The 19420-nt window shown below is 46.9% G+C and overlaps 1 protein-coding gene and 1 long non-coding RNA gene across 4 annotated transcripts in view; both read left to right on the forward strand.

Moving 5' to 3' along the window:
• Positions 1 to 19420, forward strand: part of AGAP2 (ArfGAP with GTPase domain, ankyrin repeat and PH domain 2) — a 119796-nt gene that overhangs the window by 63290 nt on the left and 37086 nt on the right. The window lies entirely within an intron of this gene.
• Positions 11678 to 14530, forward strand: LOC309332459. Its single transcript, XR_014152086.1, has 2 exons — positions 11678 to 11825; positions 14427 to 14530. It is a non-coding gene; the product is annotated as an uncharacterized lncRNA (long non-coding RNA).

Genomic DNA, 19420 nt, shown 5'->3' on the forward strand with positions numbered 1-19420 from the left:
AGTGCCCGTGGCGGAATGTGCAGGACCCAAGCCATTCAGGATTTTGTAGACTGAAAGTGGCGTCATAGAACACAAAAGCAGCATCTTGGATAATTTCTGTGTAAGGACGGGTGAACTTGGGCCTCAGCATGGGCAGTAATCAAGGATGATGGAAGTTGCAATCCAACAATTTCTTGAGGCACTGGTTCCCCATCTGTGGTTTAAGCCATCAGAACAATGAAGGATGGGCTGATCCTGATCAGATTAAAGTGAACAAACCTGCCATATTTTTTATTTTCCAAACACAGAGATATAGGGAAGGTGTGTGTGGAACCTCCATGAGAAATGTTACTAAAGGAATGTTAGAAGGTTGTTGGAATGAAGTAATGGGGTTTTAGCAGAAATGATATAAAGGATTAGGTTAAAATTGATTTATTAATTGGTGAAAGACAAGAATTACAGTATATTAAGATAGATTATTAGGATAAAAACAAAGATGGAAAGGATTTGCTGAAACATCTAATTGAACTAGAATACGAAAAAGGGAGGTGTGAGGAGGTCAAGGAAATAAGTAAAGGAAAGAAAGCTATGTAAAGGTCTGATCTGTTTTTTTTAATATATTATTGTTTGTGTGTATTTTTCATGTTTTTGTTATTTTCCTTTTTGATTGTTCCTTTTTGTAACTTTTAAAACTTGAATAAATATTATATATATATATATATATATATAAAAGAGAAATGTTGAAACCTTTTCCCCCCTTTTACTGAAGGTTCTTGAGTTTTTGTGCATGAGTCTCCAATTTCATCACAATGGTGCTTTATGACACACACACACACACACACACACACACACACACACACACCACTTGCCTTGAAACTTTGGATGCTAAGTCTGAAAAGCCCTGAAATGTTGTATTTGATGAAAGTTGCTGGTGACTTCCAGAGAGTACCTATCTTGACTCCAGTTTTCCATGGCTTTAGGTAACTATGCAGGACATCGGCCCAGGGTAAACAGATCCTGTTCCAAAGAAGGTGTTAAACCTGGGATGGGGAACCTGTGATCCTCTGGAGGTTTTGCTGGATTGCAACTCCTGTCATTCATTGACCATGCTGGCTGGGAATGTTGGGAGGTGAAGTCCAACAACATATGGAGAGTCAAAGGTAGCTGATTCCGAGCACAGTTGAAAGCGTTGGTGCTGACCTTTAAAGCCCTAAACAGCCTCGGTCCAGTATACCTGAAGGATATACCACCTCCATCGCTCTGCCCGGACACTGAGGTCCAGCTCCGAGGGCCTTCTGGCGCTGCGAGAAACCAAGTTACAGGGAACCAGGCAGAGGGCCTTCTCGGTAGTGGCACCCGCCCTGTGGAACACCCTCCCACCAGATGTCAAAGAGAAAAATAACTACCAAACTTTTAGAAGACATCTGAAGGCAGCCCTGTTTAGGGAAGCTTTTAATGTTTAATAGGTTATTGTATTTTAGTGTTTTGTTGGAAGCCACCCAGAGGGTATAAATAATAAATTATTATTATTATTATGGGCAGGAAGCTTGCAATGAAGTTTGAATACCTGCTTTTGGCCAGGTTAAGTAAGGGGGAACTGGAATTAAAATTCCACTGTCTGCTAAACACTCCAAATTGTTATTGCTTCCTGCTCACTGCCCTTGTTGTGAGCACAGCACAATTGAGAACGCCAACTCTCATTTCCTGAGCTGTTCTTCTGGGTGTTTGGGCTTCCCCAGGCAATTTGTACTTCTTGAGTCTGATTTGATAAGATGTAGTTTCCTCCACCTGTCAGAAAATATAATCGGTTTTTTAAGCATTCTGCTCTCTGGAGACTGTTTGCCTGAGGGAAGATCCTGGCCTACCCGAAGGGATGGTCATGGTGAACTGGGGAGATCTTATGATGATGTCCTCAACCCACCCAAGTAACATCTACAGTCCACCAGCAGGAGGAGAGTTCCTTTCTGCTGTGGACTTTAACTCTGAAACTTCTCTGTAAAAGATTAAGAGTCCAGCAGGGGCTTATGTAAGGTTTCTGGATATCTACAATTGTGGGTAGGTGGGTCCCTTCTGACCCAGATGTGGATAAAATGCCAGTGGTGGGTTTGCTTAGGACAGATGTGGGCAGATTTTAAGCTTGCGGGAACGGCTTTATTTTTTTAGAACTCAGAGGTGCATCCATGGAAGCCAGATGCAAAATGGTGGCTTGGGAAATTAAGCAGAGCCAGTTACCAACTGCACCCCATGAGCAGGGCGTAGACTCATTCAGAGTAATGGGTCACAGTTAGTTGTGCTCATTCATTTCAGTAGGTCTACTCTGATGTCAGATACAAGCCTGTGTCCCAAGTTTTGATTTCCTGGAAAGGCTTTTGTGCAAATTGCCTCTCTGCTCCACACCCGTCTCTTCCTCACGCTGACACCTTCCTTCTTGTCAGCCTCCGACTGTAGCTTCCTTTGGGCAGAGACTTTCCTGCATGGTAGGTGCCACACATTCCATTTAGACCTCCATTTAGAAGTACAAATCCACAGCTAAGTTACTACAGATCAGGAATTCTAACACCAACATTTATGAAGAAAGGGGCTTCTTGTTATGGCTATACAAATCATCCAGCAATCTGTCAGTATGTTCTAATTTGCTTTCTTCTTGCCCCATGGCTTTGGGACTAGTTTCCCATGGGCACCCCATAGGTCTTCTTTTCAATCCGTGTCTATTATTTGGATGGGTCATTTCTAAATTGTGCCTCTAGTGGATTCGCTGAGTGGCCAGTAACTCTCCTTTGAGTCTGTGCCTGATTCCAGAAATATTGTTTTCACATGCTTCATCAGGAGGCCGTTTCAATCCCAAAGAAGTTGCCAGAAATGGGTGTGTTCAGGAAAATTGTCCCATTTTGGCACAGATCTTATTAGAACCCCATACTGCAGAAGGCAGACACTGAAGGGGTGCGAGGAAATCTTTCCCCTGATAGCTTTAGAGCAGTTCTGATTGTGAGTACAATGCGGTTATATTTTTTAAAAAATAATGGACAACTTAAATGAGTGTTAAAAGTGAGCTTCTATATACACTTTTATGTTACTCACTTTTTTAAAAAGGAAAATGAACACAGATGGCTGACATCCACCCTCTCCTCTGTTTAATGTCCTTTCCTTGAAGGATAAACAAAAGTCCACATAGCTGGAAAGCCATCTCCACTAGCTGACAAAAGGCAAGGATTTCATTCAGCAGAGTTGCCTAGAAGAATCACAGGCATTGTTCCTGGAATATTTCCCTGCGCTCCTGCATTTCCTTCCCTCCTTCGCACAACACCAGAAGCTTGCATAGTTGGCATCCTCAAGGAAACAGCTGAGCTAACCCCGGCGGCAGCGGATGGTGTGGGCTGGGCTCACGCTTGAATGCAGGCTCACCTGCAGTGTGGGCTTTGTGCTTCCATTTATTGCTGTAAATAATAGGAGGTTTCTCTCCCCAGTCTTTTGATTCTGGCTGCAAACCTTTCACAGCCTGGGTGGGAGCAGAAGCTGCCTTCTGGTCTCTTCCAACAGCCACCTCACAAATGTTCAGATCTAGAATCTCCCTCATTCCACTTTCCTGGTTCTAGAAGATGCATCACACAACGAGGCCGGCTCAGATCTAAGGTTCACAGTTTCGTGACTTGAGAGGCGCCTGGAAATTTGTGCCCTTTGTGTCTTGGACACCTGTAGCAGAGGTTAATGGGGATTCTTCCTTAACCTGTTCCATAGCTAAACTCTGACGTAACTGAAGGTGCAGAGGGAGAAGAGCCCTTGATCATAGAACCATAGAATTGTAGAGTTGGGAGGGACCCCAAGGGTCATCTAGTCCACCCCCTGCAATGCAGGCATGTCAAAGCCATCTCTACTAGCTGAGATTCACTCAAGCCTGAAGGTTGCAAGCCACCTTTAGTGTATTTAATTAATGAAAGTATTTTAACTAGAAATCAATCCCTTAAAACAGGCATAGGCAAACTCGGCCCTCCAGATGTTTTGGGACTACCACTCCCATGATCCCTAGCTAACAGGACCAGTGGTCAGGGATGTTGGGAGTTGTAGTCCCAAAACACCTGGAGGGCCGAGTTTGCCTATGCCTGCCTTAAAACCTTCCAGAGGACCAGTTTTATAAAAACAAGTTGACTGGAAAGAGGGGGGCAGTTGGCTGTTTGTGCAGCTTTAAGGCTCATCTCTGGCTTTAAAAAAGGATTAGACAAATTCACAGAGGAGACGGCTAGCAATGGCTATTAGGTGTAATAGCTATCTTCCAATGCTTCTGAATGCCAGTTTCTGGAAACCTCAGGAGGGGAGAGGGCTCTTGCAGGTTTGCCACAGGCATCTGGGTGGCCACTGTGAGTACAGGATTCTGCAGGAGATGGGTCACTGGCCAGAGTCAGCAGGCTCCTCTTATGTTTTCTGGACCTAACCTGCCCCTCAGGGATTGACTATTATACGCCAACCTGGCTTACTTTGAAAGAGAGACAGGATATAAATGTAACAAACAGTTAGCAGATCTCAGCCAAGGAGGCAGCAAAGGCACACTCTAACTTGACGTCAATTTTCCTTTTAACTTTTTCCTTTCGACCTCCTGGAATGAACTCTCCACCCCAGACTCTCATTTAAGCTTGCTTGAGGCCACCCCCTAAATTACATGACAGCCAACACTAATATATTTTTCAGGAGGTTTTTTTAAAAAAATAAAAACAAACAACAAACATACTGCAGCCACGATTTGAAACAGAAGATCAGCATGTGTGAGGAGGGGGAAAGCTTTTTCCACATCAGCCCATCAGCTCCTGGGGTGCTGCTTTTGGGTGCCAGCTCAATCAGTAAAGAACGCAGCCAGGCCTGTTGTCATTCTGCGCAGATGGTGGCCTGAATGTACACTGCAAATTTGGGGAGCACCCATGAGAAGGTTCAAAACCTTAAAAAAATGAGGTTATGTGCTCAGTTATGTGCATTATAAATTTGTGCTTGCCAGAAAACTGGGACTGACTGCAGCTCCTTGTCTCGTGTTATGCATCAGACATGCATTTGCCACTGCTTCCTGTGGTAAAGTGTGGCTGCAGCTGTGCATTATAAGCAGTGGCATGCAGTGATATTTTTTTGTAGGGGAACTGTTAGGGCCAGAGGCACCAGCTTGTAAGGACAATTGGGGGGCGGAGCTGACATCACAATGTCCTGATGTTACACGCATGAGAATCGTGCCTGCCTCCCTAAGCTGTGCAGAAGCTTCCTGGGCTTTGGGAAGAAGGTGTCAGGCCTCTGGTGGGATGCTGGAGCCCTCCTGCCTTCTGCCCAAAGCTGGGTGGGCTTTGGGAAGGTGGCAGGAGGCTCTTGGACCCTGTGTGAGCATCACACCTCCCACCTTAAGCCGGGCTGAAACTTCACAGGCTTTGGGAAGGAAGCCCAGGGGAACATTTAGGGGACTAACCTAGTTCCCTAGTCCACTGACTGCACACCACTGATTGCAAGGGAAGATCAGCGACAGTGGACAGATGGTCTTTTGCAGGGGTAGCCAACTCCCAGGAGACTGCGATCTATTCACAGAGTTAAGGTCAAAGTTGTTGAGCTTTATTTAGGAAGGAGGAAAGAAAGTTGTTAAGGAGGTAAAATACCGTATTTTTCGCCCTATAGGACGAAAAAATGAAGGGGAAATCTGTGTGCGTCCTATGGGGCAAATGCAGGCTTTCGCTGAAGCGTGGAGAGCGAGAGGGGTTGGTGCGCACCGACCCCTCTCGCTCTCCAGGTTTCAGGAAACTATCAGCAAGCCTGGGGAGCCCGCAGGAGTTCCCACAGGGCTCCCTAGGCTGCGTATAGCAGCCTGCTGCCCGGAGCGCGGGGCACACCGAAGCAGAGCGCCCCGCGCTTCGGCCAGATATCCGCGGCTGGGGGGGGGGGAGAAGAAATTTTTTTCCCTTATTTCCCCCCCAAAAAACTAGGTGTGTCCTATGGGCCAGTGCATCCTATGGGCTGGTGCGTCCTATAGGGCGAAAAATACGGTATTGAGCTTTTTTTAGGGGAACCAAAGTTGTTCAGCTTCTTTGGGGGGAGCCTGTGATCTACCTCAGACGTCCAGTGATCTACTGGCAGATCACGCTCTACCTGTTGGACATGCCTGGTCTATTGCATTTTCCTCATTGTGGAGCCGTGTGGAATGGCAGAGTGACCTAGAACACATGTTGGGAACTGACAGAGAGCCCTAGCCCAGGATAGTGATGGTGATCTTGACCCTCAACCCGCTTTGAGTTGGCTTACGTACAAGGACAGTGTGGAGCAGCGAAGCACCATGAGGAGTCAGCAGGCAGAGTCGGGGATGGAAGAAGAACATTGTTCTGCTCATTCCCTCCCCATTGTTTTTTCTTTTTTAACCCACTAGGGCATTGCTCTTTGTTTCCCCCCCTCTCTTTCTTATAAAAAGAGCTCCATAGCACTCAAACTCCCACTCAGGGGCGTTTCTGCTCATTCCTCTTAGCAGCCTTTTAAAAATGAGTTAATGACACACGCAGGCTGAAACAATGCTTGCTAGATTACCCCCACCCCACTTCCCCCGCCCCTCTCCCCATTCCCCCGCTGCACTCACTTCCATTTGTGGCATCGGAGTTTGGCAGGGGCTGACGTTTTAATGAGCTGCCTGGCTGGTGACTCAGAGTGCAGGAGCTGACAGTTACTTTTCAGCTCGGAGTCGAGGCATCATCACCCACCATTGTGTCTTTGAAGGTCTCTTCCCTGCACTCGTCTTCAAGGGAGGCAAACAGCTGCTGTGCTGTGTACACAGAGTCCCTGTTTACATCAGTGTGCCCCCATGATCTATAGGGTGCCTCGCAAAGGGGAGCATATTTATCCCTCTGTTCTGCTGACAGTTGCTCTTGCCTTCTCTCAGCCACCTGGCACTGTGGGAACGTTTCCCAGAATGCCATTCTCCAGAGATTTTGACGCTGTGCATTATGGAATACATTGAGCAGGGAGTGGGGGGAATCAGTAGTTCCCCTGCGGATGCTCTTGGACTCCCAACTCTCGGCTACACAGCCAGTGGTTGGGGACAATGGAGACTTGTAGTGCAGCAACATCTGGAAGGGTGCTGGTTCCCCATCCCTGCTATTGATTTCCCATGCCTGAGGGTTGCCATGTAAACAAGACTTGGGACTGAGCAGTTGGACAGATCCTGGAGATCCTTCACATACAGGTTGGCTCCTGCAGCTTCTGATGGATTTCATAGAATCATAGAATTGTAGAATTGGAAGCGACCCCCAAGGGTTTTCTACAACCCCCTGCAATGTAGGAATCTCAACTGAAGCATCCATGACAGTTGGCCATCCAACCTCTGCTTAAAAACCTCAAAGGAAGGAGGTTTGTTGTGGATTTCACTGTGGCAAGCACTCAAAATAAGATCCCAACTTTCCTTCAAGGAAGTGTTCCCTGGGTCATTTTAACCTGTGGTGGAAGCTCATCACAGTTTTCTGACTCTTACCTGAAAACAGCCTCTAATATCGATAGGTTCTGTCGAGAAAAGATTGTTTGCTAGTTAGGGAAATGTGTGTGGAATTGAGGAGAGCTGATTGGATTATGTTACCAGTGTGCCACTTTTGACTAGCATGTGGATGAGCACTTATCTCAAGTTATTTATCTCAAGCCAGGCACTTATCTCAAGTTATTTACAAGGCTTGTTTAAAGCAGTGGCCACCAACATGGTGCTCACGGGCACAATGGTCCTTCCCTGATGCCAGTAAAAACCCTGAGTGGTCATCCCCCCCCCCCCACAATTCTCTTAGTCATGAGGTGATGAAGACGGTTACCCTTTTCTCCCTAGAGCTGAAGCAGGAAGTTGGAAGAATAACATTTTCCCACTTCCTCTCTATGTGATTTTCAAGGCTCAGAGAATAAATTGTTTTGCAGAGAACAGCACCAGGGGTATTTGAGCTGCTGACTTTTGATAGCCAGGGTGACAGGCAGCTGAGAGGATCGGTCCCTTCCAGTCTTGGCTAGTACAAATAGAAATAAAAATAATAAAATATATGGTATTTGAGCAGTGCCTTTTCTAACTGCTCCACCTGCATTATTGCAGCAATCTGTACAGAAGCACCAACTTATAAAACAGGCTGCCATTATTGTTCCCATTTTGCAGGGGGTGTGTGTGCCTCTTGTGCTGCTCTAGATTTGGAAGAAGTCCAATGGATTGACTAGTAGTCCACACCCCTGCTCTATGACAGGGTGTTCCTATACCTACAGAATCCCCGATGAGTGCCTGTCAAAGCTCTGTGAGAAAACCTTCTCAGAAGGAGATGCTTCGTGAGTTGCCTCTCTTGGTTCTGAGCACAGCATAATTGAGAGATGCCAACCCTTATTAGGAGTACAGCTGGTGAGCTAAGATCGTGCTTTCTGCCATCATTTTCAAAGTATGAAGCACAGAAAGTCGCTAGGAAATGTAGGCTCTCTTTCCTGCCTCCCTTTGTGTGTTTCTCGAACAGGCCAAATGCCAGAATGGCAACCCACTCCCGCACCAGTTGCTACACTCATCACGGCCACGTTGCCTCTCCCTGGCTGTTTATGGCAACTTCAGTTGTGTAACTGCAACACATTATTAATGTCCTGACTCTCACAGTATTGACTAGAGAGATCCTGGAGGCAGCCCCTGTTGTTGTAGCATGATCGAGTCTGTATAGGTGGAGCAGAGGAATGTGGAACAGAGACTGAAGGAAAAGATGATGGGGAAGAAACAGGAGAGCCAGCATCCACACACAGGCATATCAGTATTTGCTAGTTTCAACAGAAGTTGTAAATAGTGGAATAGTGGAGAGCCCTAAAATTTGACCACAGCTCAAACATAAGATTGGCCTATACTGAGATGAAAGTGTTGGTTAGTTCAGGACCTTGGAGAGCGTAGAGTGGTTGAAAGGGGCACTATTCTTTTTGGTAGTGATGCTCAAATAGAGATGGAGGAGTCTGTTTCACAGTTCGTTTCTGTTCAGTATGAGACACTGTTGTCATAGACATCATGCAATTGGAGGAAAAGAAAGGGGAGGGAGGGAGATTGGGGTTAATGTTCTTGCATAGTGTTAGTGTAGGATTTGTGTCAGCATCACGTGAGTAGGTCCTTTATTTGTATTGGCACTGCAAGAGATTAGGGGGTCCAGACTATGAATCGAAAAGGGAGATGCAATATGTATTTTCCCTTGTTTATTTGCTTGTTTTGTAACACAATAAAATCCTTTTTTAAAAAAAGGATGGAGGACCAAACATTGCTCTGTATTGTGGATGGGTCACTAGGCTGCTGTTTAGTGGGACAGTGCAGGGCACAGAGGTAAGAGAGATTACAGTTCAGAACATGAGTCCAGAATATGACAAATTAGAGCAGTGGGTCTCTTTGTTAAAACTACTAAAGGCTCTTTGTGTACAGGAAGAAACCATAACCCACAGCGGTGGTCACCGTGGGATCATCAACTGGTTGTACACAAATATCAGCAAGTCAGTGAGTGGAGGCTGATGGGTTGGTACAGTTGTCAAGGATACTAGCCAATATGTGCCTTTTAAAGCCAACCTTTTTCATGATTCAGACTGAACCATGCTGAAAACATACTGAACTGGTAGTGTTGTGTTGTCACAATCTTCTACAGATTTATAATCTGACTTGATTTTAGATTTATTGTGTTGTGTGTCTTCTCTGGCTGTGTGATTGTGCAACCTGACATCTTAGATGATGGAATGAGGGTACCTTTAAAATTGTCACTGCATAACCTCTTCAGTTTCACCGTCCCTAGAACTGTACAAATGCTGGAACAGTGGTTGCTCTATGGATCACAAAGCTCTGTTGTTCAGGTGAGTCCCACTTATTCCCAACACAACATGGGTCAGTTGTACTGTACACACCAGAATTCACCTCATGGGCACATGTATCCTTGTGTAGAGTGATGCTTAATTCTAGCATCCCCTCAAACCATGAATTGTACTAATCCAAACCATGGCTTGAGCTTTATTCTAAACTATGGTTTAGAACTGCTTGTCTGCTTTGTTTTCCATTTGTAAGCTGCCTTGAGCTTGGCTTGAACTGTGACAAGGTGGGATGCAAATAAAAGTATGTATGTGTATATGCCATGTCAGAGCCTCTGGAGGTGGAGTGTATGTAACTGATTCAGACACCATGCAATGCCATTTCAAATCACATTTTCTCATTCTGGTTTGCTGATTGCAAACTATGTTTTGTCAATGCAGAGGTCTCATCCTTTCATGTGATGGCTGAATTAGATCTAGCCAGGTGGCTATGGCTTCTGCAATAACTCCTTATCCACATGGAGTTTTATAAAGAGTGAAGAATTTGGAATTAAAAGATTTGGGGTTTTATTGATTTCCAGCCCTCTTGGGCTGACATGTGAGCGTAAGGATAGTGCATTGCAAGATATTTGAAGCTACAAGAGAAGCTAAGCAGGATCTTCACAACTTTGTCCATTTCTGTGATTAGTACAGTGGTACCTCAGGTTACAGACGCTTCAGGTTTCAGACGCTTCAGGTTTCAGACTCCGCTAACCCAGAAATAGTACCTCGGGTTAAGAACTTTGCTTCAGGATGAGAACAGAAATTGCGCTGTGGCAGCAGGAGGCCCATTAGCTAAAGTGGTACCTCAGGTTACGAACAGTTTCAGGTTAAGAATGGACGTCCAAAACGAATTAAGTTCTTAACCCGAGGTACCACTGTAAAAGCAGAATATATGATGCAGATGTATGCACATGGCTTTGCTTAATTTATGCAGGTTGTAGCATTTGGGTTAGCTCAAGACAGAGTTTTGAAATTGTTTAGTTCATATCTACAGTCCTTGCTATGGCACAGTGTAAATAACTGCATTTCCTTCTGATGACCCTAAGAGCCCTGTAAAGTAGACACACCATTCCTTTTTAACAGATGGGGGACTGAGGCTGCAAAATAGTCACAGGTCTATGAGTGTTGATAGGGTCCATGGCTGAGTTGAGAGCTGAACTTGTGTTGCTGTCTTGATTTTCTTTGTATAATACTGACCCTCTCTCACCCAACTTGTGCTTGGAACATCAAGAGGTATCAATTAACCTGTTGTGAATCTTGATTTCATGGTTGTCAATCAAAATAATTATATAAATTCATGACTTCACAGTTGTGAGCCTCAATTTGTCTTGCCAGGGACATTTGCAGAGAGTGCCAAGGAACCTCTGCAGGTAAACATTTTATGGGCCAGTCCCATGCATGTTCACCCACAGATCAGACACTACTAAGCTCAGTGGGACCCTAATGCAATGTAAGCGTGCATAAGGTTGGAAGTTAATTGGCAAAACTGTGAGATATAGATAGAAAAATGACATCTACCCTTCTGCCCAGTCTGCTGTTGATCTGCTTGTTGCAACATGAGCCTCCCTCATGAGAGCCAGTGTGGTGTAGTGGTTAAGAGTGGTAGTCTCGTAATCTGGGGAACCGGGTTCACGTCTCCACTCCTCCACCTGCAGCTGCTGGGTGACCTTGGGCCAGTCACACTTCTTTGAAGTCTCTCAGCCCCACTCACCTCACAGAGTGTTTGTTGTGGGGGAGGAAGGGAAAGGAGAATGTTAGCCGCTTTGAGACTCCTTAAAGGCAGTGAAAGGTGGGATATCAAATCCAAACTCTTCTTCTTCTTCCCTCATTGTGATGTCATGAGCTTCCTCCATTATGAGGTCATGAGCCTCTCACTGTAGGAGTCTGTGAACCCAGGGGACGGTTAGTTGACCCAGGTTCTGGAGGCTTTGAGTCTGGGAGAGCTGGGCTCATGTTTAACCTCTATTGTGGACTCTTTGTGTGGTCCTAGGCAAGTCTTTATCTCTAAATCTCCATTTCCATTTTCTAAAGTGGAGGTAAGTGAACGTTCTCACAAATGTCTCCTGCGAGAACGTGGCTGGCGTTGTAAAGTACTTTGCAAATTAAAAGTGATGTGTGTGTATGTATGTATAGGGGTAGCAATGGAAGGATGCTATGCCTTGTACAGCAGGACAAAGAAATTGGGAACCTGCAGCCCTCTGGAAATTATTAGACTCCACCTCCCATCATCCCCAGCCAGCCTGATCAGTGATCAGAGATGGTGGGAGTCATAGTTCAGCCACATCTGGGGCCCACAGGTCCCCTACACTTGCTTTAGAATCCAAGGCTGAAGATGTAGAATTAGGACTATTGGTGCATCAGTTAGCAGTGCTGAATGCCCTGTGTTTCATCCTTCCCCCATCACTTCATTTTTCTGTCTCTTAGCTACCTGTAGTAACGTAGACGCAATAAGCTTCATGTTTCCAGAGAGTGTCTGGGGAGGGGGGAGTCTGAACCCCAGCTGCAGCATTAAGGATGACATGATTCTATCTCCCCCCTGCCCGCCTTTCCCAGCTAGCGCTCGGATCTGCTGTATGAACAGAATCCCCTAGACAGCTGTGCCAGGCTGTCTTTGATGCCCTGATTCCATCTTCTCTCTCTTTCTTTCTCTCCCTCTCTCCCTCCTTCCCAGCCATAAACCTCTGTCTGAGCAGATGTGTTAATCAGGAGGAATTATAAGGGTGTAAAATGACTTCTCCAGCTTTCCCTTTGATCCTCTCTGATTGACGTTTCAAAAAAGCCACCAGCCCCAGAGAATTGGTATGCAGCAAGCTTCGAAAGAAAGAGCAAGGCGAGGAGAGGGGAGATTTATTAGAAATGCACTTTGTTTTGGGTGCTCTGGTACCAGATCGCACTTCTGAGCATTTACAGCCGGCAACTAGCGGCTGTCAGCTCTCATCATTGCACATAATCGACTGGAACGTGCGCACCAAGCCCCTGGCATAAGGTTGCAGAATGCGCTCTGCTCCCCCCGCCCCGGGGTCTGTGAGTCAGAGGCTGGAGATTAACCAGCACCTGGGTCCTCCTGGATGGGCCTTGCAGGGGAATATGTGGCCAAGGCTTAATTGGAGGCATGGCACAGCCTCTTGACCTCTTTTTCAAACCCTGGAACAGGTTGAAAGTACAGTAGTGGTAATAAAGGAAAGTATCTCTGTACACAGGAAGAGTGTTTTTCCTGCCTTCTATAGCAGGTGTAGGGAACTTTTGGCTCCCCAGTTGTTGCTAAACTATTGCTCCCATCATTCTTGGCTATGGGCTGCACATGCTGGGGCTGATGGGAGTTGTAGTTTAGCAGTACCCAAAGGGTCAAACGTTCCCCAGCCCTGTTCTAAAGGGACAGCCAATGGAGTCCTTTGATCAGAAGGGGGGCTGCCGGGCTTGGCTTGAACCCTCGCATCTTCCTATTAAGGAACTAATCCCAGATTGTCTGATTTGAATCAAACTCTCTGTAGTCACAGCTCTGTGTGTTTGTGTGTATGTTCTGCAAGAAGAAGAATTCGCACAAAAACTCTGTGTGACTGTATCCCAAATCCTTCATCCAGAATTGCAGGAATGATCCTAACAGTTATGCACCTGCTTATTGTGCCGTATTTATGTTGTTGTCCCAGATCCACCATCTTGAAAGGATTTGGGACTTCTCTAAGTGAGAATTGGGAAAGTGGGAAAGGGCTGGCTGTAGGGACAGAGGGTAGTAGCTTGTAATGAGGGATTGTGTAGGACACCAGATCCCCATCTTCTGATGACTGGCAATCCCAGCCAGCATCCTCCTAACATAAAAATAGTCCTGCCCAGCGGTGTAGTGTGGGTTGTCAGCACCCGGGCCAAGGCAAGTAATTTGTGCCCCTAACCCCTAACCTGCCGCCGCTGCCAGCTTCTTCTTGCTGCCGCCTGGGCTGGGGTACTTACGGTAAGGTAGCCACGGCGGCGGGTCCGTGTCAGGTGATCTGAGGCGAGTTGCCGCTGGCGCTGCCGCCCAAACGACGCCGCTTGCCCGGAGGAGGAGGAGGGCAGAGAGGTGAGGAAAATGCAACATGGCCCAGCCGCTGCAGCAGCAGCGGCGGGGCTGTGAGGAGGGGCTGCCTGGCACGCCCTCTGCGGCGAGCGCTGAGAGCCGCTGCCTGCCGGACGCCTTCAGCCCGGACGCGCGCACAGCTCGTCGGTTCCGCGAGACATGGGGCTCTGTTACAGCCTGCGCCCGAGGCTCTTTGGCGTGCCCCCCCCGATGTTGCGCCTGGTGCGGCCAGCCCCCCCTGCACCCCCCACGCTATGCCACTGGTCCTGCCAGATTATTCCAAAAGCCCATCTACTCCTTGCATCCTGCGCCAAAAACAATGTTTGCAAACTCTGAAGTTAGAGCCATCCTGGATGTGACTTTATATTGTCTGACTTGTAAATTCACTGATGGCTCTGAGTTCTTGTAGTTTGAGACTGAGAGAAAATAATTAGGTCTCATAATCCAAGCAGAAGGTTCTGTTGGTGGGCCTTCTCTGCTCCCACTTGTATGTTTTCTCCAGCAACAGTAAAAACAGTCTTGAGGCAAAGGGATTAAGAAACTTCCCCCCGTCCCTTTGCAACTGATCTTTCCTTTCCAATGGCAGATTCAGTGGATAAATGTTACTGGAAATGAAACAAGGAACTGCCCATAAACAGAATTGTTTTCTGGAACTGCTGTTTGCAATGGAAATGAAAAGAGCAAAATCCATGTTAGGGATTATTAGGAAAATGACTGAAAATGAAACTGCCTATATCATAATAACTTTTACACACATCCCTGGTGCAGCCACGTTTAGAATACTGTGCTGGTTGCCCCATCTTCTTAAAAAGTACACCGTGGATCTGTGAAAGGTACGGAAAAATGCAGCAAAAATGAATCAAGAGGCTAGAGCACCTTATATACATGCATACATATATCCATACATACATACCGAAAACTTAAACAAAAACCCAAAGTGTTCAGGGCTTTTATTAGGGTTTTTTTTTGTGTGCAGAGGAGGATGAATTCAGGGAGGCATGTTAAATAATTATTAAAGGATGCATGGTGTGGAAAGATAATATTTTTGTCCTTTCTCACAAAATTATAACTCAGTGGTGACATGTGCACCATACAATTAAAACACCAAAGGTTTTAATTTGCCTCCTCCAAAGGTTCCTCCAAACTGTAGTTTGTGAAGTGTGCAGGGGATTGGAGCTCTGTGAGGAGCAAACAGCATTCCCCATGATTCTTTTGTGGCGGCCATGTAGTGTTTTAAATGCATGGTGTGGATGTGACCCTGGTGAAACTGGGCAGCAGATTCGGGAAATTTGGTTAATTTGTGTTCACTGGCATGAGATGTGGAGGCAAATACTGACTTTGAAGGGGAAACCCTCTGTGGCTCTCTAGATGTTGCTGGAAAACACCTCCCATCACCCCTGGCCATTGGCCATGAATCCAAAAACATTGAATGAATCTCCTACCCTTGCTTTTGAAAGAGAGTAAACCAGTTCATGGACGGGGGCACTCTATCCACAGCTGTTGGCCATTGGAGCAAAATGGTACTTCCACTGTCGGGCGCAGCATATTTTTGAATGGCATTCTCTGGGGGCCAAAGAACTGGAGCACACTCCTGCTTTCATGCCTTGCTTGCCGGCTGCTTCCGGCTGTCTACCTTTGGGATCAGAATGCTGGAGTAGGTAGACTTTTGGTACACTCCCTACAGGTGTCTTGGTTGGTGGTGGTATGTTTTTGATGCAGCCTCCATGCATAGGTCTTTATGACGCATCATCGCTGGCAAAGCTGGGTAGCAACTTGTTGAATAAGTGAGAGGCTGATTCCTCAATCAGCTGCAGGTTTCCAGGCTTGCTGAGACAGCGTTTTTTATAGCTCTGCTTGGGCAGTTTAATTTACGGGAGCTGCCAGCAGCCCGGGAAAGATGGGCGATAAGAACTGGCTACTTCATTCCCATTGGCCTGCAGGAACTCAGACATAGCTGAGAGGATAATTGCTCCCCTAATAGCAATGGAGCACCACTGCCCTGCATAGAAAGGGGCTCACATGCAGGGCTGCTTTGCATTATTGCTGTTTATCTAAATACTGGCTTGAAATTGGTTTCAGGTTTGTTTGTTTGTCTTCGTACTTCTCTCTTCCCCACCTTCGAGCCACAAGCTTTTCTTTCCATTGATTTCTTCAGATATCTGTCCATTTCAACAGGGTGTCTCCCTTCCACGTGACTTGGCAGCAGGAGGGGTGGCTAATTTGGCAGTTTGAACCCCACCCCCCAACTGTCCCCGCGGCCATTTTGTAAAATGGGCTATGTGCTCTTTGGCATTTCTTCTTTCTCCGAAAAACCCTTGCATACGACATACCCATCGCCCACAATGGGCTCAGCAACTGGCCAGTCTGCCTGGCAGGCAGCTACACACATGGCTGAATCTCCTTATCAAGCTGGTACTGATCCTGCTATTAAGGCAAGGTTAGACTGTCTTCCTAAGGCAAACAGACTTTTGATGGCTACCTGCATCAGTTTCAAGTCTGGGTGAAAATGCCCTGCGTATTTATTTATTATTTATTTGTTGTCCTCCAAGGAGCTGATGTTTTCCCCCCTCTCCATTTAATCCTCAGAACAACCCCGTCAGGTAAGCCAGGCTGAGGGACTGTGGCTGGCACAGGCACCAATTGCACTCAACATTGGGGAGGCTAATGTCATGCATGCGTGTGACATCATGCGCATCACACGTAGCGTGTGTGATGGCTGTCGCATCAGGAGAGGCTGACCAGGTGTGACATGTGCCTCTCAATGCGACATTTGCCTGCCAGGCCATGTTAGTCTGCACAGCGTCTCCCAAAGACTTCCTGCCAGGCCTCACGGTGGCAGAAGATGACGCACAGCCCTGGGCAACATCTGACCAGGCCTCCTCTGTCCCCTCAAGATTGGTAAGGGGACTGAGCCGCAACCCAGTGGACATGGAGGGGGGCTGTAGAGGCCTCAGCCCCATGGAGTTGGTTGCCTGGTGGCTGGCCAGAGGTCACCCAGTGGCTTTCATGGCTGAGTGGGGAATCTGAACCCTGGTTTCCCAGCTCCTGGCTCAACAACACTATTCACAACTTTCTTTATGTATGCAACAACAGCAGCAAGAATACTCATCGCGAAGTACTGGAAGACACAAGATTTACCCACCCGGGAAGAATGGCAGATGAAAGTGATGGACTATATGGAACTGGCGGAAATGACTGGCAGAATCCGAGACCAAGGTGAAGAGTCGGTGGAAGAAGATTGGAAAAAATTTAAAGCTTATCTACAGAAACATTGCAAAATTAAGGAATGTTAGAAGGATGTTGGAATGAAGTAATGTGGTTTTAGCAGAAATGATATAAAGGATTAGGTAAAAATGGATTTGTTAATTGGTGAAAGACGAGAATGTAAAATTACAGTATATTAAGATAAATTAATAGGGTAAAAGCAAAGCTGGAAAGGATTTGCTGAAATATCTAATTGAACTAGAATACAAAAAAGGGAGGTGTGAGGAGGTCAAGGAAATAAGCAAAGGAAAGAAAGTTATGTAAAGGTTTGATCTGTGTGTGTTTTTTAATGGCTTGTAATTTTTTTGTATTTTTTTTTCTTTTTTCTCTTTGTAATCTTTAAAAGTTGAATAAATATTATTTATTTTAAAAACAACAACAACACTATTCACCACTATACTGTACTGGCTCTCACCTGTTCCTATCGCCTTCTGCTCCTCGCTGCTGCTCCCCAGGCAGGTTTTATTCACACTTAGCTTTTGCCCTGCTCTTTCCAGGCACAGATCTGAACTTTAAAGCTGAGCTCCTTCCCTCCCCCCTCTGGAGCGTCCCCTGTGAAAACACGCTCTTTAAAGTTGAATTGCAACAAATGGCAATTTGAGTTTTCTAGGGATCGCTGTTTTCTCCAGTTGAGCATTAAAGAGAGGGTTTTCACAGAGAAAACTCCAGAGCAAAAAAGGGGGGGGCTCTCTGACATGGAGCACTGAGGAAAGGTAAGTGTGGATAAGCCCTCAGTTGAACCTCTGGATCCAGTCTGTGTTTTTAACACCGTTTTGGGTTGTTCTGTGGATATTCCACAGATTTCAAGGAGCTGTCCACAGGAATTTTGTTTTTTGAATCAGGCCCAAGCAAAGGGGCTGGAGCATTGGTGGATGGTGCAAACACATGAACTCTTTAAAAGACAAAGGTGGCTAGTCTTACTCCAGAGCAACTTGTTCATTCTGATTGTGATTGGAGCAGGATTTCCAGCACCCCTTCTGTGGGTGCTCAGCCACTCGAAGGGAGATGGGAACACTTTCTGCCTAGAAAGCAAGAGTGGAAGAAAAAGCACCCTGAGGTGTCCTCATGCGGCTTCACAGCACATGATTCTCCTGTGTGTGGGAGAAAGAGAGAAGGAGAAGGAGCAAACTCCTACACATAAAGGATGTGGGAACTTTAGAGAAGCCAGTGGGGTAGCGTGGGGGGTGCAGGGGGGGCCGGCCGCACTGGGCGCAACATCTGGGGGTTAGGGTTAGGGGGCGCAAATCCACGGGTTAGGGGGAGCAAATCCACGGGTTAGGGGGTGCAAATTACTTGCCTTGCCCTGGGTGCTGACAACCCACGCTACGCCACTGAGAGAAGCTCATGGCTTCTCCGCATCCCTTTTAACCTGTATCTAATGTTGTTTGCCTCTGCTCGTGTTGCTGGAGGAGAAGGTTGGAGCGCCCCAGCTTTGAGGATTTGGGGAGCAGAAGATGAATGCCTGTTTGGAAATTGGCTGCTGTTGTCACCTAGACTTGAGGCTCTAGGCTTGGAAGCGTACATTCCTTGCATGCAAGCCATGGCACAGCCCTCCTTTTGCGGACAACAAAGGCAGGAAGTGGGCAGTCGTGCCTTGTGAGGAGCCTTGTTGCATCTCCAAGCCCAAGTGGGGTAGCGTGGGGGGTGCAGGGGGGGCCGGCCGCACTGGGCGCAACATCTGGGGGTTAGGGTTAGGGGGCGCAAATCCACGGGTTAGGGGGAGCAAATCCACGGGTTAGGGGGTGCAAATTACTTGCCTTGCCCTGGGTGCTGACAACCCACGCTACGCCACTGAGAGAAGCTCATGGCTTCTCCGCATCCCTTTTAACCTGTATCTAATGTTGTTTGCCTCTGCTCGTGTTGCTGGAGGAGAAGGTTGGAGCGCCCCAGCTTTGAGGATTTGGGGAGCAGAAGATGAATGCCTGTTTGGAAATTGGCTGCTGTTGTCACCTAGACTTGAGGCTCTAGGCTTGGAAGCGTACATTCCTTGCATGCAAGCCATGGCACAGCCCTCCTTTTGCGGACAACAAAGGCAGGAAGTGGGCAGTCGTGCCTTGTGAGGAGCCTTGTTGCATCTCCAAGCCCAAGTCTTCGGATAAGGGGAGAAGCTCCTGCTCCAGGTGGAGGAGGAGGGTGCCAGTATCCTCTCCACACACACACACACACACACACACACACACACACACACACACTGCTCCTTATGTAACATCCTGAGAGGAGAGAACACTGTCAGCCTGGAGCAGTCACTCAAAAGGGAAGCTTCAAGCCTGTCACGGGAACTCTTCTTTGCAAGAGAATTATGTACGGAGTTTGGGA

Source organism: Podarcis erhardii, assembly GCF_964252035.2.
Source record: "Podarcis erhardii genome assembly, chromosome: 2".
Taxonomy (NCBI): Eukaryota; Metazoa; Chordata; class Lepidosauria; order Squamata; family Lacertidae; genus Podarcis; species Podarcis erhardii.